Here is a 27,403-nt window from a genome sequence, read left to right as displayed (position 1 = left end):
GTATACAACGTGCTCTGTTCTATGTGTTTGGATACAACGTTAAAACGGAAAAACTGGTCACCATCCTTCAGGAACTTCTATTTTACTCGGGGAGGGATAAATTAACACCAAGTAAATTCGAGGAGGGCTAGAACACTAACAAGTTGGGAGACCAAAGCAGGTTTTGAGTAAAAGGTGATTAGAGATCATCTTTAGCTGATTCTTAATGAAAGCTAAACATTCTAAGAGGAAGAGGGAGTCCATTGCAGACATAGGTTTAGCCTGTGGTTTTAAGGCTTGGAGGCTGGAGATGAAATGCTGGGTTTGAAGAATAGCAGGTAGGCAGGTGTGGCCTAATATAGTCTGTTGAGGGAAGTAACGTGAAATAAATCTGGAATGGCCGTCTAGAGTAGTCAAAAAGAGATTGAATCTTTCTTGACCTCTGCAGCTTTTGACTCTCTTCTCTCTAGGTTTTCATGCTGCTATGCTCTGTTAGTTCTTGTCCTACCTGTCTGACCTCCCCTTCTCAGTGTCCTTTGCTAAATCTATATCCAGGACATACCTTCTCACTATAGGTGTTTCTAGGGTTCTGTCCTGGGTCCTTTTCTCTACTTGCTCTATACCAGGGTTGGGGAACCTGTGGTTTCGAGGCCACATGTGGTCCTCTAGGTCCTCAAGTGCTGCCCTTTAACTGAATCCAAACTTCACAGAACAAATCCCCTTAATAAAAGCATTTGTTCTGTAAAACTTGGACTTAGTCAGAAGGCTGCACCCAAGGACCTAGAAGGCTACATGTGGCCTCGAGGCCACAGGTTCCCCATTCCTGCTCTATATTGTTTCACTTGGTGATCTCATCAGGCCCCATGGATTCAAATTATCATCTCTATGCTGATGATTCTCAAATCTAGTCAGAGGTTAGAGATTAGATCTAAACTCTCTGCTGACCTCTGGTCTCTCATCTCCAATTGCCAGCTAGACAGCTTGAACCATACATCTTGTGTTGTTGTTCAGTTGTTTCAGTTATGTCTGACTCTTTGTGACCTCATTTGAGGTTTTCTTGTTAAAGATACTGAAGTGGTTTGCCATTTCCTTCTCTGGCTCATTTCACAAATGGGGAAACTGAAGCAGAATTAAATGACTTGCCCAAGGTCACCCTAGTAAACTAGTGTCTGAGCCAGATTTGAACTCAGGTCTTCCTGACTGCAGGCCCAGTGCTGTATTCATTGCACCTGCTAACTGTCTTGAAGACATCTTAAACTCAATATGCCCAAAAGTAAACTCATCTTTTCTCCCTAATCCTCTCATCTTACTAACCTATTACTGTTGAGGGTACCACCATTCTTAACTAGTCACCCAGGCTTGCAACCTAGGTGCTATCCTAGACTTCTCACTAGCTCTGACCCTCCCATATCCAATCAGTTGCTAAGGCCTATCAATTTTACTTTTGTAACATGTCTTAAGTTTGCCCTCTTCATTCCTCTGACACCATCTCCACCCTGCTGCAGGCATTTTCATCACCTCACACCTGGACTATTGAAATAGCCTGCTGATTCTGCAGATTTGCCTGTCACAAGTGTTTCCGCACTTCAGTCCATCTTCTACAGCTGTCAAAGTAATCTTCCTAAAATACAGGTCTGATCATGTCACATATACCCCCTTCCCACTCAATAAACCCAGTGGCTCCCTGTCACCTCCAAAATCAAATATAAAATCCTCAAGCATTCAAAGCCCTTCTTAACGACCCCTTTCTATGTTTCCAATCTTCTTACACCTTATATTCTCTCACCTCTCCCTATCCCCCACATACTCTGCAATCGGGTGACACTGCCTCTTTGCAGTTTCTCAAACAAGACATTCATTTCCTGCAAGTCCCAATTAAAATCTCAATTTCTGCAGGCAACCTTTTCATGAACCCCCTTAAATTTAGTGCCTTCTCTCTCTTGTTTCCAATTTATCCTTTCTATAGCTTGTCTTACGTAGTTTTTACATGTTGTCTCTTCCATTAGACTGTGAGCTCCTTTTTTTCTTTTTTTTGCCTTTTATTTATTTTTTAAATTTTTTGCTTTTTTGGTGAGGCAGTTGGGGTTAAGTGACTTGCCCAGGGTCACACAGCTAGTAAGTGTGAAGTGTCTGAGGCTGGATTTGAACTCAGGTCCTCCTGACTCCAAGGCCAGAGCTCTATTCACTGTGCCACCTAGCTGCCTCTCTTTTTTTGTCTTTTACTGCATCCCCAGTGTTTAGCACAGTGTCTGGCACACAGGTACTTAATGTTTATATAACTGACTGATGATGGCTTCAGGAACATGATTCTCTAAGTGAAAGTTCTCACAGTGAAAGTTAAGTGCCTATGAGATAGCCAGAGGGAGGAGTGAATAGGATATATCAACGAATTAGGTGTGGAGGGAATACCCACATCAGTGACATATCCAATGAAATAATAACCAATGACTTTTCTATAGAGCTTTAAAATTTACAAAATGCCTTCCTCACACCTTATAAGTAGGTAGAACAAGGATTAATATTCTCATTTTATAGATGGGAAAACTGATGCCCAGAAAGGTTAAATGACTCATCTGGGAAACTGGACTTAAACTGAAAAAAACCCCAATATTTGAGTTTCAGCTCTCTGTAGACTTCAAAGGACCATAGAAATTTGATCAGTTGGTATTGCTATTTTGTTTTACTTCTGAATGTTGCATATACTCCTCATTAGCCTGAAAGTCTCACAAAGCAAGACTGTACCAGTTTTCATCTTTATATTCCAAGTGCTGAGCACAGAGCTTTGAACATACACAGATACTTTCGTCTCACTGACATACATACTGCACCTTCGCAAGGCAGATGCCTGCTCCCCCTCCACCTTGTCATCCTTTGTTCTTTTGCCCATGAGAGCACCTACGTGCCCATGACTCTAAGTGAAGACAACATATGTGAAGTGCCTGGCAAATTTTAGACCTTTATATAAATGTAAGCTCTTATCACATCATTACCGTTCTCATTTTTTGATGGGCTTCAGATAAGAGATGGACTGAGGACAAGTTGCCATCCTGTTATAATGCTTTTACACTAAATGATCTGTAGAATATTGTGTACTTTGCTATAATGCCTGCTTTTTGTAATGAGATAAGAATATTAGGATGTATGCTCATCAGTAGACTTACCAAAAGCATCTTTGGGGACAACTCCAGTAGCTTACAGGATGACAGGGATTACGTGTTCTTCATCTAGCTTCCACAGTTTTAATTTCTTTTACTAGGTCCCTACATTTTGAAAGCATTTCATTCCATGGAGCTTAAAAATTGAGTATTTCCTTTCAACTTTTGTTAAAATGTTATTCATAAATTTCTTATAGATCAACATTGTGTTTGGGCAGTTGTCGGCAACAGTGATCTTTGTAATGGTCCTCCAGTTGCAGTTGTTTATTGAATTCTCAAGGATATTTTGGAGGTATTTGCAATATGGGAATTTGTCATTTGTCAGCTTATGAAGGATAGTGAGTTTCTGGTGTAAAATTCTAGCCACCTTATTGTATAATAAATTTTTGTAATTCCCAGTGGTGAAATGCTGCAACTTCCATCATTTCAGGGTATTATCTGCAGCAATCAATGTGAGGGATCCTTAACCTCTGCAATTTGGGGTGGCAAGTGACCAAATTCTGAATTACTCCTAAAACCTGTTTCTATCATCAAAGCCACATGATTTGGTCATTTGTTTGTCAACATGTTGCCGTGTGAGTACGTGTGGATGTTGCCCTTGGAGTGCCTTTTAAGTCCATTCTTGGGTCACAGCTATTTCATAGTAGGTAGTTTTCAGAGAAAACCACTTTTGGTTACATTCAGCAAATCTAGTGTTGTATATGTGTTGTTAGCCCTTACTGCTTTTAGGTCTGCTCCAAAAGTATTTTTGCAAATTTTTAACCTGTTTATCATGTGCTCTGAGAACACCTATCAATCCTCTTCCTCATTTTTGATGGTGTTACTTTTTCTATTAATACTTGAAGTGATGTGCTCTGAGTTTCATTAATATAGTATGAATTTTTGTTGGAACACCTAGATGATTTTACTGTGTCAAAACTATACATTAAGAATAATGAGTAGGTATTAATTTCTCTAAAATTTTTTCCCCCATTAAGCTTTAACCTCAAGATGTAAATCAGTCTCAACACATACAACTTTGGCTTTCACCTTAATAACCTTATACTTAAAATGCCTTGCTTGGAAAAGATCAAGGTATTTAAAAATATTGCCTTTGTCATTGGTTCAGTTTGACCTCTGTATTCAAACTCATAGCCTTAATTTTCTATTTTTCATTGACACACTTGAAAAACTTTACATTTAACGAGTCCAAATGACATTTGATATTATTGGGAAAAGTTTCTATGAGATAGATGATTATTGGGTTTTTTTTTTAATTGGAGCCATATAACATGGTGTCATCCACCTTGTACATATCCACGGCTAGCATTTGAGTAGCCACTGGAGCTCAGTTAATGCTGTTGCCATCTCTGCCCACCACAGTCAAGAGAAACCCTGAGATCTAGATCAGAGGTATGCCTAGGTAAACTAGTCATTGTGGAACTTTTCATTCAGGCAAACATACCAGACAGCGAGGAGCCAGTCTCTTCTCCCTTTTCTCCCAGCTTGAGAGAAACTTACCAGTTCTCTAAAGTGTGTTTACATTTCTGTGCAATTAGTATTGAAAGCTATTATAAAATTATGACTGACTATAGCCAATTTTTGATTTACATTTGATTATTGGGGATGGGAGAAAGGGATAGTGATTGCCACTCTACAGAGAGGGATACTGAGAGAGAAAAAATATGAATTATCTGTTAGAAATTATCAGGATTTTTTTCAGCTAGAAGCTCAAAGTAAATTAAGAGAATCTTACTGATTTATGTTTCATAAATTCTCAAAGCATAGTAAAAGCATGAATCCAGATTTCTCCTGGGCAAAAGGCAAGCTCGGTAGTAGTTACTGTTGTAGAGATATAGTGTAAGGTGCACAAGGCTTTCCCCGTGGTTCTACTTAAATATGCTCAGAGACCCCTCTCACTTCTAGGATGGAGCTGAGGAAGGTGACTAGAAAGTCTCACCTGGTGAAAGGAGAGTGGCTAGAAATGACCAACAATTCCCACATTCCAAAGATAGCAGCAGAGGGAAGATTAAGACTAATCCTTTTCCTGGAGTAGCCCAGCAAAAGCTTTTCATTTTGTACAAATGACCCTCCAAAATAGACAATGCTTTATCATTATGATGGATTTCTTTTGACCACATAGACCAGGAACACTCCACATCCTTATTTGGAGGTTCCCTCTTTCCTCCAATTTGCTTCTCAAGCCCTATATAGTTTTATTAATGGTGAATTATTTTGTGCTTTGTGCAATTGATTCCATCACCTTAATCAGTTGGATTTTGCTTTTTTAAATTAAGGGAATCAAGAATTTCTGATGTTTCTTTTTCAGATTCCATTGCACGTTTTATCTTGTATATATTTTATGTATTTCTTCTGTCTCTGATAGAATTTAAGTCCCTTGAGGGGAGGGACTATTTTGTATTGTTTTGTGTCCCTAGCACATAATAAATGTTTAACAAATGCTTGATTGCTTGTATCCAAATAGTATGTTTCCAGTTTTGTTATGATGTAGAACTGTTGCATAATGAAAATATCATATTTGGTACATTTCATACATATTCATGGCTTGCTCACTTCTTTTCCTTTGTAACATCTCATATTAACTTCAAAATTTCCTTTAAGTCAATGAAGCATATTAGAAAGGTGACTTAAACATAGGCAATGTTTATATCAAGATGAGATTTGCTTAAGTTATTGAACTATATCCATTATAAAGTAATTGAACATTTATTCTGCATGGAATTGGATGGCATGGAATGGTCATTATATTTTTCTATCTATTTTCTTACCAGGTACATTCTTCAGTTACTTCCTAGTAAGCCTCTTATTCAGTGAAACACCTTGGCCCCTCATCATAAACATTACATCCACCAGAGTAGCTACTGTGCATCTCATAATCCAGCCTTCTATAGGAAATTATATACATCTATTGATCAATCCATTTCTTTACTGTTCTTCATATCTATCATGCTCATGTTGTTCTCCATTTTTAGATGTCAAGATTATGTCTACATAAATATGTCTGGCACAAAATAGAAAGTTAGCAACTGTACCAACATAGAATAAAATCAGGACATTCTCATGCCAGAGTAGTTTTTTTCTCCAGTCCCTTAAATTTCATATGCGGTGTTTGTGTATGTACACGTATATAAAAATAGATGAAATTTAACATGAAATCTCACCCTTAAATTCAGAAAATCATCTTTTCAGGTACAAGATAAAGGAGACATTGTTAAATAGTAATTGGCCTAAAAAAATGATCTGGGAGTATGGTTAGTGGACTGCAAGCTCAATATGTGATATGGCAGCCCAAAGTTAATGCAATCTTAGGTTGCAATAAGATGGATATCCAGAAATGTCCTAACACTACCAATCTGCCCGGGACACATAATGTCTCAAGTACTGGGGACCACATTTTAAAATGGGTCTCGGTGAGCTAGAGGCCATCCAGAAGAATGGTCAAGATGATAGAACTAGAAACCATGCCATATGACAGAACAGTTGATATTCTGCAGTATCTGAAGAACTGCTGTATGTCAGAGGGATGACAGAATTGACTAGTAACAGCAGCAGAGAGGTAGATTTAGGTGTGATAATAAGGAAAAACTTCTTAACAATTAAGAGCTATCCAAAGTAGAATACTGCCTTGAACGTAGTGGGTTCTTATTTAGAAGGTCTTCAAACAATTGCTGGCTGACCCCTTACAGAGGGAATTCTTGTTCATGTATGGGTTGGTCTAGATAGCATCTGAGGTCTCTTCCAACCTTAAGATTCTGTGATATCAAGAACAGCCACTAGCAGATAATTTTTTAATACCTTGACTTTGATCAAGGTGGATATACATTCTTCAGTGACCACTGGTAACTCCCAATGCAAATCAGAGACCAGAGTTATTGCAAGGGGTCTAATACATTGATGACTCAGTAACAAACATACCTTCCAGAGTCAGGAAGACCTAAGTTTAAATCCAGCCTCAGACACTTATTAGCTGCATGACCCTGAGCAAATCACTTAACTCCTGTCCACTAGTTTTCTCAACTGCAAAATGGGGATAACAGCACCTACCTCACAGGGTTGTAGTGAGGACCAAATGAGATATTTATAAAGCACTTAGCACAGTGCCTGACACAGTAGGTTTCTGATAAAAGATTATTTCCTTCTTTCTAAACACTGTCTCTCACATGTATGCAACACTGTTTTTGAAAGTTTATGTAGATATCATGGCTAATATAGATTTAAAAGCACTACTAACTTCTGGGTAGACTTTTGTCAATGTGTTTCATGTCAACAAATGATTAATGTAACTATCATGGTGGAGGCTCTCATACCAGTGCAAAAAAAAAAAAAAAGGAAGGGGGGCCTTGATAGTGGAAAAGGCTGGGAATCAGTGAGCCAGACGATAGATGATGAAAAGGTTATACATCTAGAGCTATAAAAACAGGACCATTAGGACATAGAACTAGGAGGGAGCTTCAAGATTATAGGTAAAACCTGAACTATAAAAGTTTTAGGGGATATTGTTTAAAGGAGTAAAGGTAATCGAGTTCTGGGAGAGAACGTGGATAAAAGCATAAATGTGAATGGTATTAGCATAGTATGTGCTTGGGAAAGTGCTGAAACAGATCTGACAAAACAGAAAGGTTCATGACGAGTAATAGTGGATAATCAAAGTTAGGTAATCTGGGGTAATATTGTGGAGGACCCTCTCTCATTCAGATGTAGATTCCTTTAGGCTACAATCACATTCAAAGGTTTCTCCTCAGGGTGAATCCTCTGATGTTGAATAAGGCGAGAACTACAATTGAAGGCTTTCCCACACCCCTTATATCCATAAGGTTTCTTCCCAGCATGAACTCTCTGGTGCTAAGATGTGAACTACAACTGAAGACTTTCCCACACTCTTTACATCCATAGGGTTTCTCTCCAGTGTGGTTTCTCTGATGCTGAATAACATAGGAGCTACAACTGAAAGCCGTCCCACATTCTTCACATTCATTTGGTTTCTGTCCACTATGAATACTCTAATGTTGAACAAGATACGAGCTACAAAGGCCTTCCCACACTCCTTACATTCATAGGGCTTTTCCCCAGTATGAATTCTCTGATGTACAACACAGTGAGGGCTATAACTGAAGGCTTTTCCATAATCCTTACATTCATAAGGTTTTTCACCAGTGTGAATTCTGTGGTGCTGAATTAAGGCTGAGTTATAACTGCATGCTTTCCCACACTCTTTACATTCATAGGGTTTCTCTCCAGTATGAGTTCTTTGATGTACAATGCAAAGTGAACTACAACTGAAGGCTTTCCCACATTCCTTACATTTATATGGTTTCTCTCCAGTATGGATTCGCTGATGCCGAATAAGGTCTGAGCTTCGACTAAAGGCTTTCCCACATTTCTTACACACATAGGGTTTTATCCCAGTGTGAATTCTCTGATGTATACTCAGGCTTGTGGTGCACTTGAAAGCTTTCCCACAGTCCTTACATTTATAAGGTTTTTCTCTTGTGTGAATTCGCTGGTGATGAATCAAGTCTGAGTTCTTACTGAAACCTTTCTCACACTCTGGATATTCATAGGGTTTCTCCCCAGTATGGAGCCTCTGATGCCGAGTCAGATTTGAGTCCTGAGTAAAGGCTTTCCCACATTCATTACATTCATACGATTTTTCACCCGTGTGTATCCTCTGATGCCGAATAAAAGTTATCTTCTGATTGAAAGATTTTCCACACTCCTTACACTCATAGGGCTTCTCTCCAGTGTGGAGTCTTTCATGTTGAATAAGGTGTGAGTTCTGCCCAAAAGCTTTCCCACATTCTTTACGCTGATAGTGTGTCTTTGGTGTGAAATTTCTGAGGCTCAATAAGATATGAATTAGAACTAAAAGTTTCCCCACAGTCACTATGGTAGTGAGGTTTCTTTCCACTATGTATTTTCAGATGTTGATAAAAATCAGAACTTTGATGAAAATATTTGGCACAGATTTTACACGTATAGAATGTTTGTCTTCTAGGAAATTTTGGATACGCAAAAAAGTCCAAGCCAACACTAACATTTGTTTCTACTTCCTTATGCTTCTGAGATTTCCCTTTTAAAGTGGTTCCCTTAGTCTTAACTGTCAGTTTCATTAAAGCTTTCTCTTCTCTCCCTTACAGGATTTCCCTGCTGTTTCTCTAAGACGTTCTCCAGGTCACAGAATTCCCTAAAGTGTGGTCCCTGGTAAACATTACCCTGGAGTACAACTGATGTCACTATACGGAGTTCTGTCTCTTTAGAAACTGATGTTTTCTGAGTTGATTCTTCTTTTTTCAGTCCTGGCGTGACCTGATAGGAAATAGAAAATGCAAATGTTACTACTTATCTGTCTTGGGTGGAGGGAGGAATTGGTCATAAAGTAATAGTGTCGTAAAAGCACATCTTTGGTCTTTGGTATGCCTAAAAAAATGGCTTCATTTGATATCAAAAACAAGGAAAGACAAGGAAAAGTTTCTAGACGTAATAAGGATAGTTGGAATATCAGAAATGGAAAGCAAAGACAGGGGTGGTAGACAGTTCTCTAGGAGAATAGAAGCTGCAAAACAGCAGCAAGAGAGATAGTCAATGACTGAGGATACAGTGAATAAATGTAATAATTGGCAGGTAAGGGGTAAAGCAGGAAATTGAGGGAGTGGTGCTCCTATGGAGAGGGACTCTCATGGTGCTAAACCTTCTGAGATACTTCTTGACCTCAACATCCTGGTGCCCTATTTTTTTTCTCTAGGGTTTAGGGCCTCTGCCCTTTGGTTCAGTGTAACCAACCACCTACTCTGCCACCTGGGTTTCTCTCAACTAAGGACCACTATGGAAAAGGACATTTCCCAATTTCTTCCCTACCCTGTTACTTCATTTAAAATAAAAAGCAAAATGGTAAAGTGGTCTTAACAAAAACATTTCATCCAAAACAACTCTGTGAAGGAGACAGGGCAAATATTATTATCCCTATGTAGAGGCATCTAGGTGCCACAGTAAATAGTGTGCTGGGCCTGGTAGCCATTCAAATCCAGTCTCAGACACTTTATTAGCTGTGTGTAACCCTGGGAAGGTCATTTAATCTCTTAAGCCTTAATGTTTTCAACTATAAAATTAATATTATTAAAAGCACCAACCTCCCAAGGTTGTTACGAGGATCAAATTAGATAATATTGGTATTAGCTGTGCTGGCAAATAGTAGATATTTAATAAAAACAATGTCCATTCCTTCCTATTTTATAGATAAGGAAAATGAGACCAATAGAGGAAAAGCAACTTTTCCATTGATTTCCAGTAACAGTCAGAACTGAGATTTTAAAATTCCAGACTCTTCCCAATATTGTCTACCCCTGACTTTCAATGAAATGTAAAGGTAACCGGTAGTGCTAGTTCTTAGTGATCCCACTAGCCCCCAACTTATCCATTTATCAGTTGTTCTAGAGCAGGGGTTCTTAATCTGGGGTTCATTTTTTAAAATAATATTTTTATAACTGTATTTCAACATAATTTGTTTCTTTTACAACCTTATGTATTTTGTTTTATGCATCTGAAAACATTATTCTGACAAGGGCCCATAGACTATACCATATTGCCAAAGGAGTCTATGGCACAAAAAAGGTTAAGAATCTCTGCTCTAGAGAGTGAGTCCCACTCAATCCCTCTCTTATTATTAAAAGAGATGTAGTTTCTGGATTTCACAGCTCCCTCTTTCCTATGCAGATTATCATAAATTAGCATTAGCAGTTGGCTGCTGATTACCTGCCTTACACAAAAGGCTCTAGGAGGTTTTTAATATGTCAGAAACTCCATCAATATCTCCCTACTTTCCAATGGAAAAATCATCCGAGGTCATATTCTGACATCTGCCTGGAGATAAAATGGCATGGAAAATGGAGAGAGGGATTTTTCAGTAAGGTAAAAGCCACAGAGCAAATGAGATTGAAAGACAGGGAGTGATGAGCTTCTGCTCATTCTGGAAATAAGGGTAATAGGGTAGGTAATAATGATTATGGGAATCAGCAGGGGTGGTAAAAACTCTGATTACTTATTGTAACACTGGGCCAATAAAACAAAAACCAAAAACATAAAAATTTTGAGTTTTAAAAAGTTGAGAAAAAGGTCAAGAGAGCTGGTCTGTGTTCACTCGCCCATGCAGACATCTATTAGGTCTTCTCTCTCCAAAGTTCCCTGTGGATCCATGATCCATGGCTCTTCCCCTCTCTCTAACTGGGTGATCATGACAGGTTTAGGAAATGCAAATGCTACTTGGAGGGAGTGAAATGGGACAGAATGGTTAAATCCAGGCAGAACTGATCCTGCCAGCCATCCCAGCCCTGTGTCTGTAGAGCCCAACAAGGAAAAAAAAGAAACACCCAAAGAGAGAGTAAGTATGTGGAATGCCAGAAGAACAGAGTTGGGCTTCTAGGAGAATATGGTCAGGAGAAAAAGTTGGTAATTTCACTTAAGAGGAAATACAGCTTTCTGCCTTTTTCCTGAGATGTAAGGAATTATAAGCTTGGGCACACATATTAGGATGCTGGAGAATGGGCTGGAGTTTCATCCTAGAGAAAAGAGCTAGATGGAAAAGCTAAGGTTTGACAGAACCTGGATGCTCAGACAAAATAAAATGTGCGCAGAGCAAAAATCCTCAAGAGTAGGGCTTTCACTAAGGAAGAGGCACGATATAAAAGTTCTGTCTTATCTATGGCACTACAGGCAATCCCTGACTGGGGCTGTCAGATTAGAAACCCAGAGCCAGTATTCTGCTATATATTATCAGAAACTCCAAATTCCCTCATGTACAAGAATGCTGCAAAACTCTAAAGTGTAGATTCTGAGTCACAGTGTGGGGAAGACACCTTACCCAAGGAGATCATGTTGCTGTAATTCTCCAGCACCACGTGCCTGTACAATGCCTGCTGGAAAGGGGTGAGAGCTTCCCACTCCTTCTGGGTGAGGTACACTGCCACATCTTCAAAAGTCACCAAAACCTGAAATACAGGGTTTAATGCCTGCGCCAGGGAAAAAGCTGGCAACGTAATAGAAAAAGGCAGGGGAATGTTGGCATATACATCCACAAAGACCAATGGAAAAGGAGATTACATGGGGAAGAGGCAAAGAATGAAATTATAACATTCCCTCCCACCAAGAAGGGAAGATGAGCTTGCCACAAATTTCCATTTTGCATTGGAGAGAGTTCTCTGTTCTGCTACTTAACAGTTGTGTGGCCTTGAGTGAGTTACTTCATCTCTCTGAGTCTTTGTCATCTTCTCTGTAAAAAGAAGGGGTCTGACTAGAAAACCTAATGTCCATTTTATCTCCTAATGCCTGTGATTCCATGACTACAAGAAAACCCCAAATGGGATCACAAAGAGTAGGACATGATTGAAAAACAACTGAACATCAACCCTCCAGAGAACAGTGAGGCCTCTTGCATACATTCTTGTATGGCACCACCAAATACCTTCTCACAGGTGCCCCAAACCTCAAGGTGACTCTTGCCTCACTCTCCACATACCACCAGTTCTACCTTTTGGGGTAAAGCAAAACGTCTTAATCTTGCTTTTTCTATTTCTACAGGAGTGGAGAGTTTCTCAGCTGCTACCATATTTTTCCTCTTCTTTCTCTTGGTATCTATTTCTTTTCTTTAGCCTGGCCTCTCCCCACAGGAACCCTTCTGATCAATGAACACGTATGGAGATACCATTAGTGCTGGGCCTCGGATTTACCAAAATCACCCGCTGGATCGCAGGAGTCTCTGAGAAAACCAATTTGCTTAAGGAAGTTCAGAAAGAACCACAACTCGCCTGAGGCCTGACTGGCAGGAGCATGTCCAGCCGTGTTCAGGCTTCTGGGTTGCTCTTCTGAGGAAAGGCCTGAACAGCCTCAGGAGCTGCAAAAGAGAAAAACAGCCTGGTGCAAGCCGAGGCTCGCCCACCCAGCAGCAGGGCAAGGCACCCTCCGCCGTCCACCTCTGCCATCCAGGTGCGTCCTAGGAGGGCCCGTTACCCACCCAACCACGAGCCTTCACTGGCGAGGCTGAAGAGAAATGAGCCGAGGCCAGGAAACGATGAGGGCCATTAAAAACTGGCCTGAGCTGCCCCAAACCAAGACCTACCAAAAAGAGCTTCGGACCCTATAGGTTTTAAGGTTTACGAAGCATTCTGCCCAGGATGGTCATTTGGGGAGGGAACAGATATTGTCAGCCCTATTTTGCAGATGAGGAAACTGAGGCTCCGCAAGGGGACGTGGCTACTTCAAGGTCCGCAGAGAGTCAAGATTCAAACCCAGTTCTCTGGGCAGCCAATCCTGGGCTCCTTCCGCAATGACACGAGCTGCCAACAGGCGAGGGAGGTCACAGAGACTCCCCTGCCGGAGAGTGGGAAAGGCCCTTGGAGGGAGGCCAGGCCTCCAGAAGGGGAGGCGAGCAGAACTGTGCGGGGAGAGAGGACGCTCCGCCCGACAACCCTCCGGGAAGCCCCGAGTCGGCCAACGAGGAACAGGAAGGGTGCTAGCCTCGGAGCGGAAGTGGGCCATCGTCAGCAGCACCTAGCGGGACTGGTTGAAAGACAGCTGGGCGCTGGAAGTGCGTCAGAGCGATGATTTCCATTCGTTCAGGCTCCGCCTCCTCTCTAGGAATCCTGGAGGACCCCGCCTCTCGATAGTGTGGGCGGAGCCAGAGGGAGAGGCGAGCCTTCCTGGGAGGGAACTTTGGGTGAGGGAGGCGGGGTTAGATGGGAGCGCGAGTGCAGCCCGTGAGCCGGGGAATGTGAATGCAGCGTTCACCCGAGAATGGCAGACCGAAGGGGATCCGGAGCGCAAGGGTCCTGGAAGTGTGGAGGTGAAATAAGAGGAGGGGGAGACAAAGAGAAGACCACCACTTAGTTGGGAAGGACTCAGTAAATGTTATCATCTCCAATCAGAGTAGCTCCACCATCCCCCTCTCATCCCAGAGGGAGCCTTATCATTTGCAGGCTTTACCTGGATATTCCAGTTTGAAAACAGACAAACCTATGAGCAGACACGTACGTACTGCTGATTTTGACCAGAACGCTATGTGTCTATCTATTCATCTTGTTCCATTTGGCTTGACCTGTGCCCCCATCCTGCCTCTCACTCCCAGTATTCCTTCATTCCTTTTCTCTATTCCCATTGCTTCAGGAACAAACCTCTTTTGTTGTTGTTGTTGTTCAGTCGTTTCAGACTCTTCTTTGTGACCCCATTTGTTTTGTTTTTTTTTTTAATTTTGCGAGGCAATCGGGGTTAAGTGACTTGCTCAGGGTCACACAGCTGGTTAAATATCAAGTGTCTGCATCTGGATTTGAATTCAGGACCTCCTGAATCCAGGACGCTTGCTCTATCCATTGTGGCACCTAGCTGCCCCTGGGGTTTTCTTGATGAAGATACTGGAGTGGTTTGTCATTTCCTTCTCCAGTTCATTTTACAGATGAGGAAACTGAGGCAAACAGGGTTAAGTGACTTGCTCAGTGTCACACAGCTAGTTAGTGTTTGAGCTAGATTTTAACTCAGGAAAATGCGTCTTTCTGACACCAGACCCTGCACTCTCTCCACTCTGACACTTGGCTGCCTACCCCTGTTCTGAATACTAAGGAAGTTACAAATCTTAAGACACATTTCCTGCCATCAAGAACCCTACAGTTTTTCAGGGGAACAAGGCACAAATACAAATTACTGATATAATAAACACAAAGTGTCTTCCAAAAGTCTTAGTGCAGTATTAAGATATTACTAAAACAGAACTAACCATTCCACACCCACCATACGCTAGCATAACCTCATCTTGCATTTTGTCATTACAAGGCGCTGCTCTAGCTCTGTGATCTTTAACCTGACACTCAGGCTATTTTCTTCTTTTCTATTTCTGTTAATTTAACTATACTCCTTAAGCCTTTCCTTCTTCAGATCACTGCTTTATTTGGACCATTTGACAGGATAAATGAGCTTTCAAGCTCATTGCCTCCATAATTATCTCTATGTAGTTCTGAAGTATCTAGCCTTCATCTATTTCCTGAGCTCACATTACCAAATGCTTGTTGAGATCTTCTTCCCATAGGTATCTCAAACATGTTTAAAACAGAACTCTATTGTTTCCCTTTTTCTAAGTTCCGCATTTTTGTTGAGGGTACCCATTCATATGACCCAAAATCATTCTCAACATTTTCCATCTCAGAGTCATCATCATCTCTTTCTATATCCTCACTCCTCATATTCAATCAGTTGCTGAATCTTAATAATTCTTTCTTGACATCATCTCTCAAATCTCTCCCCTTCTCTTCTTTCACATGGCCAGTTAAGCATAAAGAAGAAAAACAATTAAAAAGAAATCCCTAGTACAGTAACAGAGGAGGCAGCAGATAACCTGGGAATAATGCTCACTAGCTTTGGAGTTGAGGACTGTAGTTTCTCATCCTGGTTCTGTCTTTACTACCTGTGTGGACATGGGTAAGTCACTTAAAATCTCCACTGTAAAATGAAGAGATTGGATTGGATGCATTGTAAAGTTCCTCCAAGCTTTACTATGGGCCTATGATTCCCATTAGATAATTTAAATGGATACACCATTCTTTCTCTCCTAATAGTACTGGACCTCTCTCTCTCTGTCCTGAGAGGAGGGCGGCCTCTCGCATCTCTCACTCTGATCCCTGCTGGATCAGTCCCTTCTCTCCCCAGTTCACTGGAACTCCACTGGGGGCCAGTGTTGCCTCATGGAGTGGTCCATTTGAATGCAGGACTGCACTGGAGCTTTTAAGAGCAGCTGTAGCTCCTGGTCACCAAAGAGAACACTGAGCAGGCCAGAAGGCAGTCAGTAGCCTGTGGTTGACCTGTAGGCAGCCACATCTCAGTGGTACTCCCAGCTCCTCTAAGTAGCTGCTTGCCTTTGGTTGCTGCTGGATGACTCAGACAGTGACTACAGATTCTTGGAGCTGCCCTCCTCTTTTCCCTCCCGCAGTACACCTTATCTGAAGAAGAGGGAATGGCAGTGTTCCTGCCTTCAATACCTCCGTCACTGGCTGGGGTGGAACATCAGCAGGCCGGAGATGGATGGGTTCGGATTCACCAAATCTCATAACCCCAGTGTGACACAGACAAGCTGACTCACATCCCAAAGACAGTTACCAGTGTCAGAAAGGAAATGCAGACCACACCACATGAGAATTCATTTAATTTATTTATGGATTTGAAGAAGTGAGGCCCTTTAGTCTAGAGAAAATGACTAGGGAGGCATCAGAAGCTGTCTTCCGGGAACTGAAAGAACATCACACGAATTAAGAATTGTTAAGACTTAATCTTTAGGCTAATAGGGAAGAACTAGTAGAAATAGTGGGGAGCTACCAAGAGGAGATTTAGGCACCACTATGTAAGAAAAAAATGTCCTCCAAGACCATTCTAAAAGACTTTTTGAGCGAGTTACCCTTACAAGAGGTCTTGAAGAGAGGCTATATGAAACTTGTCAGCTATGTTCTATTAAGGGTTCTTATTCAGGTGGATGTTATTATACTCAATAGCCTATGAGACCCCTTAGAGCACTCTAAAATTCTACAATCCATTTCTTTCCAAAGTTTTTTTTCATTATTATCATTTTTATCATCTCATTTGACCTTCACAACCCTTGAAAGGTATCTGGGGCAACTATTATGAACCTCATTTTAGAGAGTAAATTCATTTGCAATTCCAAAATGTTAAGTTGTTTTATTTACCTAGATCACACAGTTGAGATGGATGCCTGGTCTCTCAGATACTGAGGCCAACAGCCTGTTCTACAGTACAGGGTTTCCTAAGCCCTGCTGTTCTAAGTTTTGGAACTAAAGACCCTTAATAATACCTATTCTGGTTCACATAATTGTCCAAAATTGGGGGTTGGAGAGCATGCACATTTTATTTGTCGATTCCTCCAATCCTGATTGTAAATTGTAGGTGCAAGAGATACACTTAGGTTTCTGCCAGACATGTCTTAATGGGTCCATGCCTTTTTCCTTTTCTGATTCTTTTAGATCACACCTGAACTCAATAGAAATATTATCTAGCAATCAAAATAAAGGCCACACTTTGTCCCTAAATCAGACATGTATAAAACCTAGGGTGTTGCCTGTAGTCAGAGCTTAAGTCTCCCTGGCTTCTCCAATGGCAGAAGCAGTAATAAAAACAACGGCTCACATTTAATATAGCACTTTAAGGTTTGCAACAACTCTTTGGGGTAGGTAGTGAAAATACTGTTAGATGGCTTTTGTTTTTCTTGCCTTCTCAATGTGTAGTGGATGGGGAGGGGAGACGGAGAGAATTTGGAACTGAAAATAAAACAAAATAGAATTTTTTTAAAATTATGTCTATTTTACAGAGGAGGAAACTGAGGTTAGAGGTTGTTATTTGCCCAAGTTCACACAGCTAGTGGTACCTTGAGCATTTAACCCCAAGAGTCTACCTGCCCTCCAAAGCCAATGCTTTTCACTCTGTCTTATTGCCTGAATAACAACAGCATTCTTACAAACCCACCCCAGCTGAAAGCACTTATTTGGGACTCCCTTGGTGTGGATGTTGCAAGGCAAAGCAGGAAAATGGGAATGCTTATAGTGCAGAGGAATGAAAGTCAGAGGACCTGGCTCTATGACATTCTACTGTGTGACCGTGAGCAAGTCAATTAGCCTTTCTGGGCCTCAGTTTCTTTGTCTGTAAAATGAGGAGGCTGCACTAGTTCCAGCTCCTTGGATAGCTCTTTTACCTCTAAATCTATGATCGTATGTCCAGCTGGAAACTACATAGAGAGGTATTTGCATAGACACAATAATTGAATCAATCAACCAATGAACATTAAGCCATGGAAGCTGATAAAATCACTGAGGAAGTACAGGGAAAACAAATAGGACTAAGCCTAAGCACAGTTAGGGAAGGGGCAGAAGGAGGAGGATCAATCAGCAAAAAAGAGAAAAGAAGCTTTGTACTCCCTCCCCATGTCCCTTTGCTCTCCCAGAATATTTACTTCTTTTTATTCCTCACAGAACCTGACACACTCAATGCCTTATAGACAGTGCTAAACAATATTTATTGTATGAGTGGTTAAAGCTGTTTTGTTCTGAATATAGGCTGCATCTCTAAAATGAGATCTCTGAAAGGAAAAAAAAAATGCATGTTCCACTGGAAAAAATGACATTAAATTATTATATATATTGTATTTTTAAAAACAATCTATTTGGGAAAAATCCACTTATTTTACAAGTTCATAGTAACTCAGGACAGTCAGGAAAACCAGAATGAGAAACAAAAATGGTAATTTTGAACTGTTTGAGCTAGAGAGGAACCTAACTCAGTCACTTTCCCTTCCTCTTTTCCACTTTCTCTCCAATCTTAGCCTGTTCCTGACTTAGCTGTGACCGCTAGCAATCTCTTACTCTGTAGGTTCCACCATCCCTTCCTCCTAATTGGAACAGCAGACCCAGAATAAAGCAATATATATTCTTTTGGGGGATTTAGAGTTCTGAAGATCTCCTTCCACGGCTGCCCAAGCAAACTTCAGAGACTTGGGGAAGGGAGGAAGGGGAGAGTTGACAGGTTATGTATGTAAGTACAGAATATATGTAAGTATATATTCTTTTCTTTAAGGGATTGGGCAAGAATGCAGACATATATATAAAGCATGCAAATAAGAGGAATCCAGTCATGCCTCTCCAAGTGCCTGCCTGTTGGACATCTCCACCCAGGTGGCCGTCAGAACTCCCAGACTCTACATACTTGCTTCTATGAAGCTTCCTACAGCTACTCTTCTTTCCAGCTTCCTGTTTCTGTTGATGATGGCCACCATCTCATCCTCTCAGTCATCTAGGCTAAGGACCTCAGAGTCATCTTGGATTCTTTCTTCCCTTTCCCTCAAAGCATTGCCAAATTCTACTGGTCTACCTTCATAATCTCTCATATGCAGCCCCTCCTCACTAAGCTTGTTTCAGATCCATTCTATTGTAATGGCTTCATTTGTTTCCTTATCTATAAAATGAAGGGGCTAGACTTGATGAGATCTCTAAGGTCCCATTACAGTGAGGGGTGTGCTGGAGCCAGTTCATATCAATTCACACCATGGTTATAATTTCCATGTGAACATTTGAAATTCAGCAAACGTACAAATTAGGGCTTGATTATTTTACTGTCTACACTTAAGTGATGGAGAAAATGTTAATAATACGGATGAAAATTAAAAGTGGGTTATGTGGATATGGTCCCCCCCCCACCAGGGCTGGTTGTTAAACATTTAACAGCACACCCGTGGCCTCCTGCTCTAAATCTGATCTTTCATGAAATAGAGAGCAAAGTTTCTTCCCATTTTAGAGATAAGAAAATTGAAGCTTTCAGGGGTAAGTTTCTTTGAGGACATCTTTTTTTAATCTTTGAACTCCCAGAGCTAAGCAGATCGGGTACGTAGTCGGCATTTAATATGTTTCCTTTTACGAAAGTATCAAAGAAATCAACCAGTAACTTCCAGGCCTGAGTACAACTCCCGAGACCTGGGCTGCCCCAGTCCGGGGGGGATCCCCAGAAGCGGGACTCCTCCCGGGAGCTCCCTCAGCCGTGTTCACTCGGGGCCTCCAGGTAGGGGTCCACTTGTCCCTGCCAGAGGCCCTGCCTGTAGTTCCACTTCTTCTTACGGAAGGAGGGTCCGCAGGCTCTGATGCAGGGGGCGGCCCTGGGGTTGGGGGGGCACAAAGGCTAAGTCAGGAGCGCTCCAGCGGAGCCCACAGTGCAGAGCTCCAAACACTGCCCCGACATATCGAAAAGAGGCGGGGTCAGCGATCCCACTGGGTAACGGTACCAAGGGGCTGAGTGGGTTAGGCCTATGAACGGCCCCAGACGTCAGAAGGGCGGGGCCTTCACAAATGCTGTGAAAGAACTCTAGGAAAGGTGGCTGACCAGGGTCCTGAGTGCCATTGAATGACTGCTGGGCCGGTCCTAATAACCCATGGTTGTGTAATCGAGGAAGGACCGTGGAGACACTTGTTCAACAAGCATCTATTAAGCTTTTACTGTGTGCCCGGCACTGTGAAAGAAACGCAAACAATCCCTGTCTTCAAGAAGCTCGAATGGGGGAGATAACAGGTAAATGATTAGACCCAGAGCAGATGAAAGTAATCGGAGATGCAAGTGCCTCCTGCAGAGGGAAGGATTCGAGCTGAGCCTTGAAGAAAGTCAGAGAAAGCTAGAGGGCAGAGAGGCCTTCCAGGGAGAAGGAACATGGAGGGCCATGTTGGAGGAACTGCCAGGTGGGTAGGCCACGGTAGTCGAGTTCATTTTGGGGTGGTGTGGGGGGAAGGAGGAGTACGGTGTGGGAACGCTGGAGAGGCAAGAAGGGATCAAGTGATGAGGAGCTTTAAATGTCAAATAGTGGCCTTTATATTTGATCCTGGAGGTCATAAGGAACCAAGGAGCTCACTGAGCAGCGGAGTGACGTGGTCAAGTGTAGACCAGAAAAATCATCTTGGCAGCTGAGTGGAGGATGAATTGGAGAGGAGACTTGAGGCAGGGAGACCAGTTTGAAAGCTATTATACTAGTCCAGGAGAGAGATCTCTAGGGCCTGAACTAAGTTGTATTTGTGAGTGAAAAGAGGTTGCATGGAGATGTGAAGGTAGAAAGGACAAGATTTGGCAATGGATTGGATACATGGGGTGAGAGTAAGGATAACACTGGGGTTGGTAATCACAGATGGAATGAATATATTTACTCAATTTTTTGAAGCATGGATGCAACTGGGTAAATGAGTGATTATTGAAAATGCCTATTCAAGGAAGTGTGTCATTTTGCCCTGGTAAGCATGTAAAAAGGTATGTGGTGACTTCAAATGGTGAAAACATAAAAAAGTCACATCTGCAGATTTTCCCCTAAGTAGAAAGAGCCCAAGATGAGTCAGGAAGACTGAGGACAAAAATCCTACCTTAGATTTTTTTTTTTAAGATGAAAACTGTGAGCTTAATTTCTTTTAAAATAAAATTTAATACCATCATAACAAAATTCAGACACTTTTTAATAGCCCAGTAATTAAGGAGACTGATGTAATGGAAAGTGCTGAATTTGGAGTCACAGGACTTGAGTCTGAATCTGTTAGTACCTGTAAGGAATCTTGAGCAAGTTACATCTCTTTGGGCCTTAGTTTCCTTTTCTGTAAAATGAGTAGTTCAGATTAGGTGACCTCCAAGGATCTATGACACTTATAATCTCAGTAATGAAAGCTCAGTAAGGTGACTTGTTTTGTATCTATTTGTATTTATTCACTTTATATTTGTATAAGTACTTCGTTTCCCCCATCAGAACGTCCGAGCTTTGGAAGGAGGGGCCATTTTTCTCTATACTTGGATCCCCAGAGCCCTGCACAGTGCCTGACACATAGTAGGCACTTAATGCTTACTTCTCAAGGTCGCACAGCTTCTGGGAATTATCTGCACAGAAATGATCATTAAGATCAATTAAGATTAAGGGCTGAAATCATTCTAATGATTCTGATTCTAGAGAGCTAGAAAGGGACTAAACCCTATCGAGTCACTTTACAGATGAGGAAACTGAGGGCCATACGAATGAGATTCTACGAAACAAAGCTAAAGCAAAGCACCAATGACAGTGCACCAATCAAAACTTTCAGGTCATTTATTTGGTGTTACAACCCCGCAGCTACCTCGCACAATGCCATGTACCTTGTAGTCACTTAATGTTTAACTGAATTTGACAACACAAATTCAAATCCATCCTTAGTTTCCATAGGTGGTCCAGTCTTCTAGATTACTTTGAAGCTGAAGAATACCTGTCAATTTGATCTGTATTTAAAGCATTTCTCTTTCCATGCTGTTCCTGACATTCTTCGAAGGTGCGCTCTGTGTCTCCAATTGATTTGCATTGTTTCACTGAATTCTAAAAATTTAATTTTTGTCTTGAGGAAATTTCCCCTTTATCCTGCAAACATGAGTCTTATCTTTAGGCATTTTTAGTAATTCCCTATTCAGTCAGATATATAGTCATGATTGGTTATATACAAATATTTCCTCAGTTTCCTCTAATTACTTTTCTGGTTGGCTAAATCAGTTTTACATTAATTAAAAATGTTTAATTTTTACAGTCTTGATTAGCATCACAATTAACTTTTTTTAGATTATTACCAATCTTTTTTATACTACTATTGTTCTTAAATTTTAACTGTTACAGCCAGACTGGTTGTGATTTGCCAAGGGTCAGGACCACAACTAATGTCTCTTGATTGATTCCCACCTAGTCTGTTTTCCCAATGCAACCAGATGTCTTTCTAAAGAAGTGAACAGAGTGGGAAGAGAAGTTTGGGGGTGGGGTTGAGGTGGGAAGGATACAATTAACATCATGCAGCCACTTTTGAATATGTAACTTCTTATATTTTTTAAAGCTCTTTCACCTACTTTATTTGTTCTTCACAACTTGTGAATACAATGTGTTTTGCACAAGAAGTAGGTGGGTAGGTATTATGGCTACTTGACACTGTTAAATTATTAACTAGATTGTGAATATGTTGATTTCTAGTCTTCTGTAGCACGAAGAGAAAAAAGCAGTTGAGAAGTGATGGAAAGTACATGATAAACTGCTTAGCTATAGCTACACATATCCAATTTAGGATACCAGTTGGTTCAGACTCACACCCCAAAGGCACTATAAAGAACATCTAATCCCACCCTGTTTTACAAAGAAAAGTTCAACCTATATCCATTGACACCTGCTCAAGGTGTGTAAGTGGTAAAAGAGAGACTAAATACAGGTCCCTAGACTCTTAAGGTCAGTGTTCTTTCCAGTATACACATCTCCTGTCCCATTTAAGATCTTTACTTCAAGGTAACCACTTGAAAATCACCCATACAATTACCTCACGTGGCCACATTTGGAGTGATCATTTTTGGAATATTAGGTAAATTTGGGAAAAAAGCTTCTCCACCAGCCACAATGATGTTAAGATACATACAAGAATGGTATGGATGGCAGATGGGAAAAGTAGAACAGACTAGCTAACCTGGTTCGTTTCGTATTCTCTTTGATCTAACCTCCCTCCACTCCCCAAGTTAGCAGGAAGAGAATGAAATCACAAGAAATGGTTGAAAAGTGGCTTTACTTATCTCCAGTCACCTCCACATTTCATGATCAGAAAGAAGGCTGAAGACATATCCTTCATTCCCGCTCTCATCTCCTCAGTAGAAGGGAGCTTATTTGGGGATTGACCTACTGAGAAGTGCTGATCTGCCCTATAACAATGGCATTCAGGCCAGAGGCCTCAAGAAACACTTGGCTCTCTGGGTGGTCACCCAGGCTAGCAGATCAAGTCAATTCTAGATCTCCAAGTGTTAATGTGCCCAGAGGGTTCAGAAAGGCTAGGGATAGGGATTAGACTTTTGTGATTTCACTGATGCAGTTTGAGGCTTAATAATAACAATGATAATTACTATCATCTTAGAAGGTTTGCCTAGAACACTGAGAAGTTAAGTGACTTGCCCATGGTCTCACAGCCAGCATGTTTCAGAGGTGGGACTTGAGTTCAAGTCTTCTTGGATTTGAGCCATCTCTGTCCACTACTACACATTGCCTCTTGTGTGGTTTAGAACTTTTTTTTAGTACTTTTCATACTGGGCAGGTGCAAATCTGCATGAATTCAGACTAACCTAACTCAAAAAGACAGTTTTGTAATGCAGATAACCCATTAGTTAGTAAAGACAGCAATAGGGCAGCTAGGTGGTGCAGTGGATGTAGCACCGGCCCTGGATTCAAAAGGACCTAAGTTCAAATCCGGCCTCAGACACATAACACTCACTAGCTGTGTGACTCTAGGCAAGTTACTTAACCCCAACTGCCTCACGTAAGGAAAACAAAACAAAAAAATAAAGATAGCAATAGCTGACAAGCAGACTTTATCACCAAAGAACAGATTCTTTACATTAAGGAGAAACCAAGTAAGATATTATCTTATTATGTATCACCAGAAGTAAAGGAGTTCCAACAAATTCTAATAAATATTTATTGAATGGCTAATTCAAATTGAGATTTTGAGTGCTATAGGAAGTTAAAAGATATGACACTAATTTCAAAGAACTTGCTATCATCCTGTGGTTAGTAAATAATCAAGAATCTTGTTTTAAATAAGGCAATAAATATTTAAGTAATACAAGTGGTACAGATGTGCCCTAGGACTTCAGAGAAGGGAAAACCAAAAGGGCTGGAGAAATAGGGGAAACCTTCAGAATGAGAGATGTTTATATAGGTAGGTTGGAGATTATGGAGTTGTGAAAGTGAAAAAGAGGATTTTGACATTCTTGCAGGAAAAGATTCCTCTTGAGGTGACAGGTTGATGAAAGCAGTGTTTTTTCTATTGAAAGGGTAGTAAATGGAATATTAGTTAGCAGGAGAAACTAAAAGCTCCAACATCGGAAGCTATTATATTAGTCTAGGTGTGGATTTTTAAGGTCTAGACTAGGGTGGTAGTAATAAGAAAAGGAAGGATCAGATACAACCATTCTGATATGACATTGATGTAAAGAAAGGAATCTAAAATAATTCTGAGATTTGATCCTGAATGATGGAAGAAGGGATGGTAAACACAGAAAGCCAAAGAGAGGCTTTAAGAGAAAATTAACTCTATAAATTTTAAGACATACTGAACTTGAGGTGATGGTGGAACATTCAAGTAGAAATATCTAGGAAACAGTTGGAGATCTAGAATTGTAGCTCACATGAAATGAAGCCTAAAGAGGGAGTTATTCACTAAGAGTAGGCATTTGAAACAATGGAGATGGTTTGGGTCTATAAGAGAATAAACAGACCAGAGCAAGGGATCTATTATCTAACTTTGGTTAATATTACAATTAGAAAGCAAAAGCCACAACTCAACAAGTTTCAAAAAGTTAGGCCAATATAGTATGACAGAAGTCAAAGAGTGGTCAGTAGTATCAAAATCTAAACTTAAAGAAAAAGAAAATTGGGAAAAGACCATTGAATTTAGCAAGGGATCAATAGTAAAACTGAATAGTGTTTTCAGCGGTTATGGAGATTGGAATGAGGCAAGGAGCTAAGAAGTGATGAGGAAATGGTGGCAATGAGTTGGATGGAATTATAGACTATATTATTCTAGGCCAGGGCATACCACTTGGATGCAACCACTATCACTATGAGGTTTTGCCTTCCTGGTAAACCAGAACACTGAATCCTCCCCCAAAGTATTCCTTCCCTGGTCAGTACTGGAAACAAATAATCTTCTAAAACTTTTCTCCTAGATTTCCTGTTGTAACATACAACTTCCTATTTCCAGATGGCTAACACTTTTAGTTACATTTTTACTCTCCTTGCTTGCTTCCTTCCTGACTACATCTATTATCTTTCTCTGTATCTTGGTAAGAATCTGAAGCCCTTTCCTCCTGATCTTTTTGAAAAGAATCTTTTGAACTCATTTGCTTAGTCCATAATAGTTACCCATAAGAGAACGAGCCTCTCTGTAAACCACCTAGACTCGTTCCATAACCAAACAATAACACCAGTTTTTCCAGGCAGGAAGTTTTGTTCCTCCTAGGAGATCCAGCCACATTTTAAGTCCTGTCCACATCTACAAGCCTTATTTCTTTGAGGTCATTTCCTGGATGGTGATGTTATAAGTAAAGCTGTCAATTAAAAGGCAGATTTTGTTCCTCTCTAGGCAATCTGGCTACAATCCGAAGTCCTGTCCACATCTACAAGTTATCTCCCCTTGAGATCTAAGCTCTCTAAGTTGAAGACTTCTTTATGCCATTTCATCAGGGTTACCTTTTATTTCAGGGGAGTAAGAGAGGTGACTCACCTCTCCTTAGCTCTCAGGTCCCAATACTAGCCTACTTCCCCATAGGAAAATCACAAACTGCAGAAGGAAGATCTCATCCCTTCCCTTCACCATAAGGGATAAAGGGATCAAAAACTTACTCCTTAGGGCTCTTTATCTAGCCCAATGGCAAGACCACAGGCCTTATCTTATATCTTGTCTTGGTGAAAGTCTGAGTTATCCTTTGTGTACTATGAGAAAGAACAATTCTATTACACTACCCCAGGATGTTCTGAGGAATAAATGAAGTCTTTCATAGTCTAAAGGCCAAATAACAGAAAATTGTCTGAAGACTCAACTTTCTTGTCCCATATATTCCCCTCTTAGTTTGGTCACTCTTCAGTCATAGGGACAGTGAATTAATATCCATCTCAGTGGCACTTATTCCAACAAGAGGAGGCCTTAGAATTGTTTTTAGATTGTAAAAAAGGAGAGTCATCTTTCTTTTTTTTTAATGAAGATTCAATCTCCAAACTCTCCATTAGCCTCCCAATGACCACCCTTATGCACCTTCACTGGCATAGCTGAGACTCACCCCCTAAGTGGAAATAAAGTTAGGGCTGAAAGAGAATTTTTCTACATCTGTTTCAGTCACAGAATTCTTTTTCTCCGCAGTCTTTGAACCTCTGTCAAAAATACAACTTCCTAAATGAAAATACTACTTTTGCTATCTGGAATCATCAGGCAAGGAGTTGTTTCTTAATAGCTTGAGATTTTATCCTGTACTTAAAAATACTTTTAATGGAAATGTAAGAGCTTATACAATTCTAATGAAACAGCACATGGTACATAATTTAGCCTCTTCTGAATGACTCAGCATCATTATGCAAAGTATTACTGTATTGCACTGCACTAGAATGAAGTCTATACCCTACTGAGGTGTGTAAGCCTGAGGGTTATTTGTCCCTAAGCTAAATGGCCTGAGACTATTGTTTGAATTCATGTCTTTTTCTTAGTTTTGCTCCATCCTGTGATCAGTCACTCGTAGCTGCTGCCTGATGCATTCCTTCCCTCTTTTCTAACTCCCCCTTCTACTGTGCTGTTTCAAATCTGACATGGGCTTGGAAACCAAATAACAAGGCTTCTTGGAAGTGTGTGTAAAACAAGACTACACAGATAACAAGTGAATCTCCCCTATGAATAAAGCTGCCTGAACTTTTTTTTTTGGTAGGCAATGGGGTTAAGTGACTTGCCCAAGGTCACACTGCTAGTGTCAAGTGTCTGAGGCCAGATTTAAACTCAGGTCCACCTGACTCCAAGGCCAGTGATCTAGCTACTGCGCCATTAGCTGCCCCCTGCATGAACTTCATGACAGCTGTTGTGGTTAAGAATTTAGCTTGTTCCTTAGTCATATTCCAAACTATTAAACGATGCTGAATAACTGAGTTCCATTACATGAGGTATTTTTATATGAACAGGTTCCCATATTGGAAGAATTCC

At 40.8% G+C, this 27,403-nt stretch overlaps 1 pseudogene; it reads right to left on the bottom strand.

The window, feature by feature from the left end:
- Positions 1-27,403, bottom strand: part of LOC114024103 — a 54,945-nt pseudogene that overhangs the window by 11,079 nt on the left and 16,463 nt on the right.

Source organism: Vombatus ursinus, unplaced genomic scaffold (assembly GCF_900497805.2).
Source record: "Vombatus ursinus unplaced genomic scaffold, bare-nosed wombat genome assembly UNPS02014820.1, whole genome shotgun sequence".
Classification (NCBI taxonomy): Eukaryota; Metazoa; Chordata; class Mammalia; order Diprotodontia; family Vombatidae; genus Vombatus; species Vombatus ursinus.
This window is presented reverse-complemented; position numbering and strand designations above follow the sequence as displayed.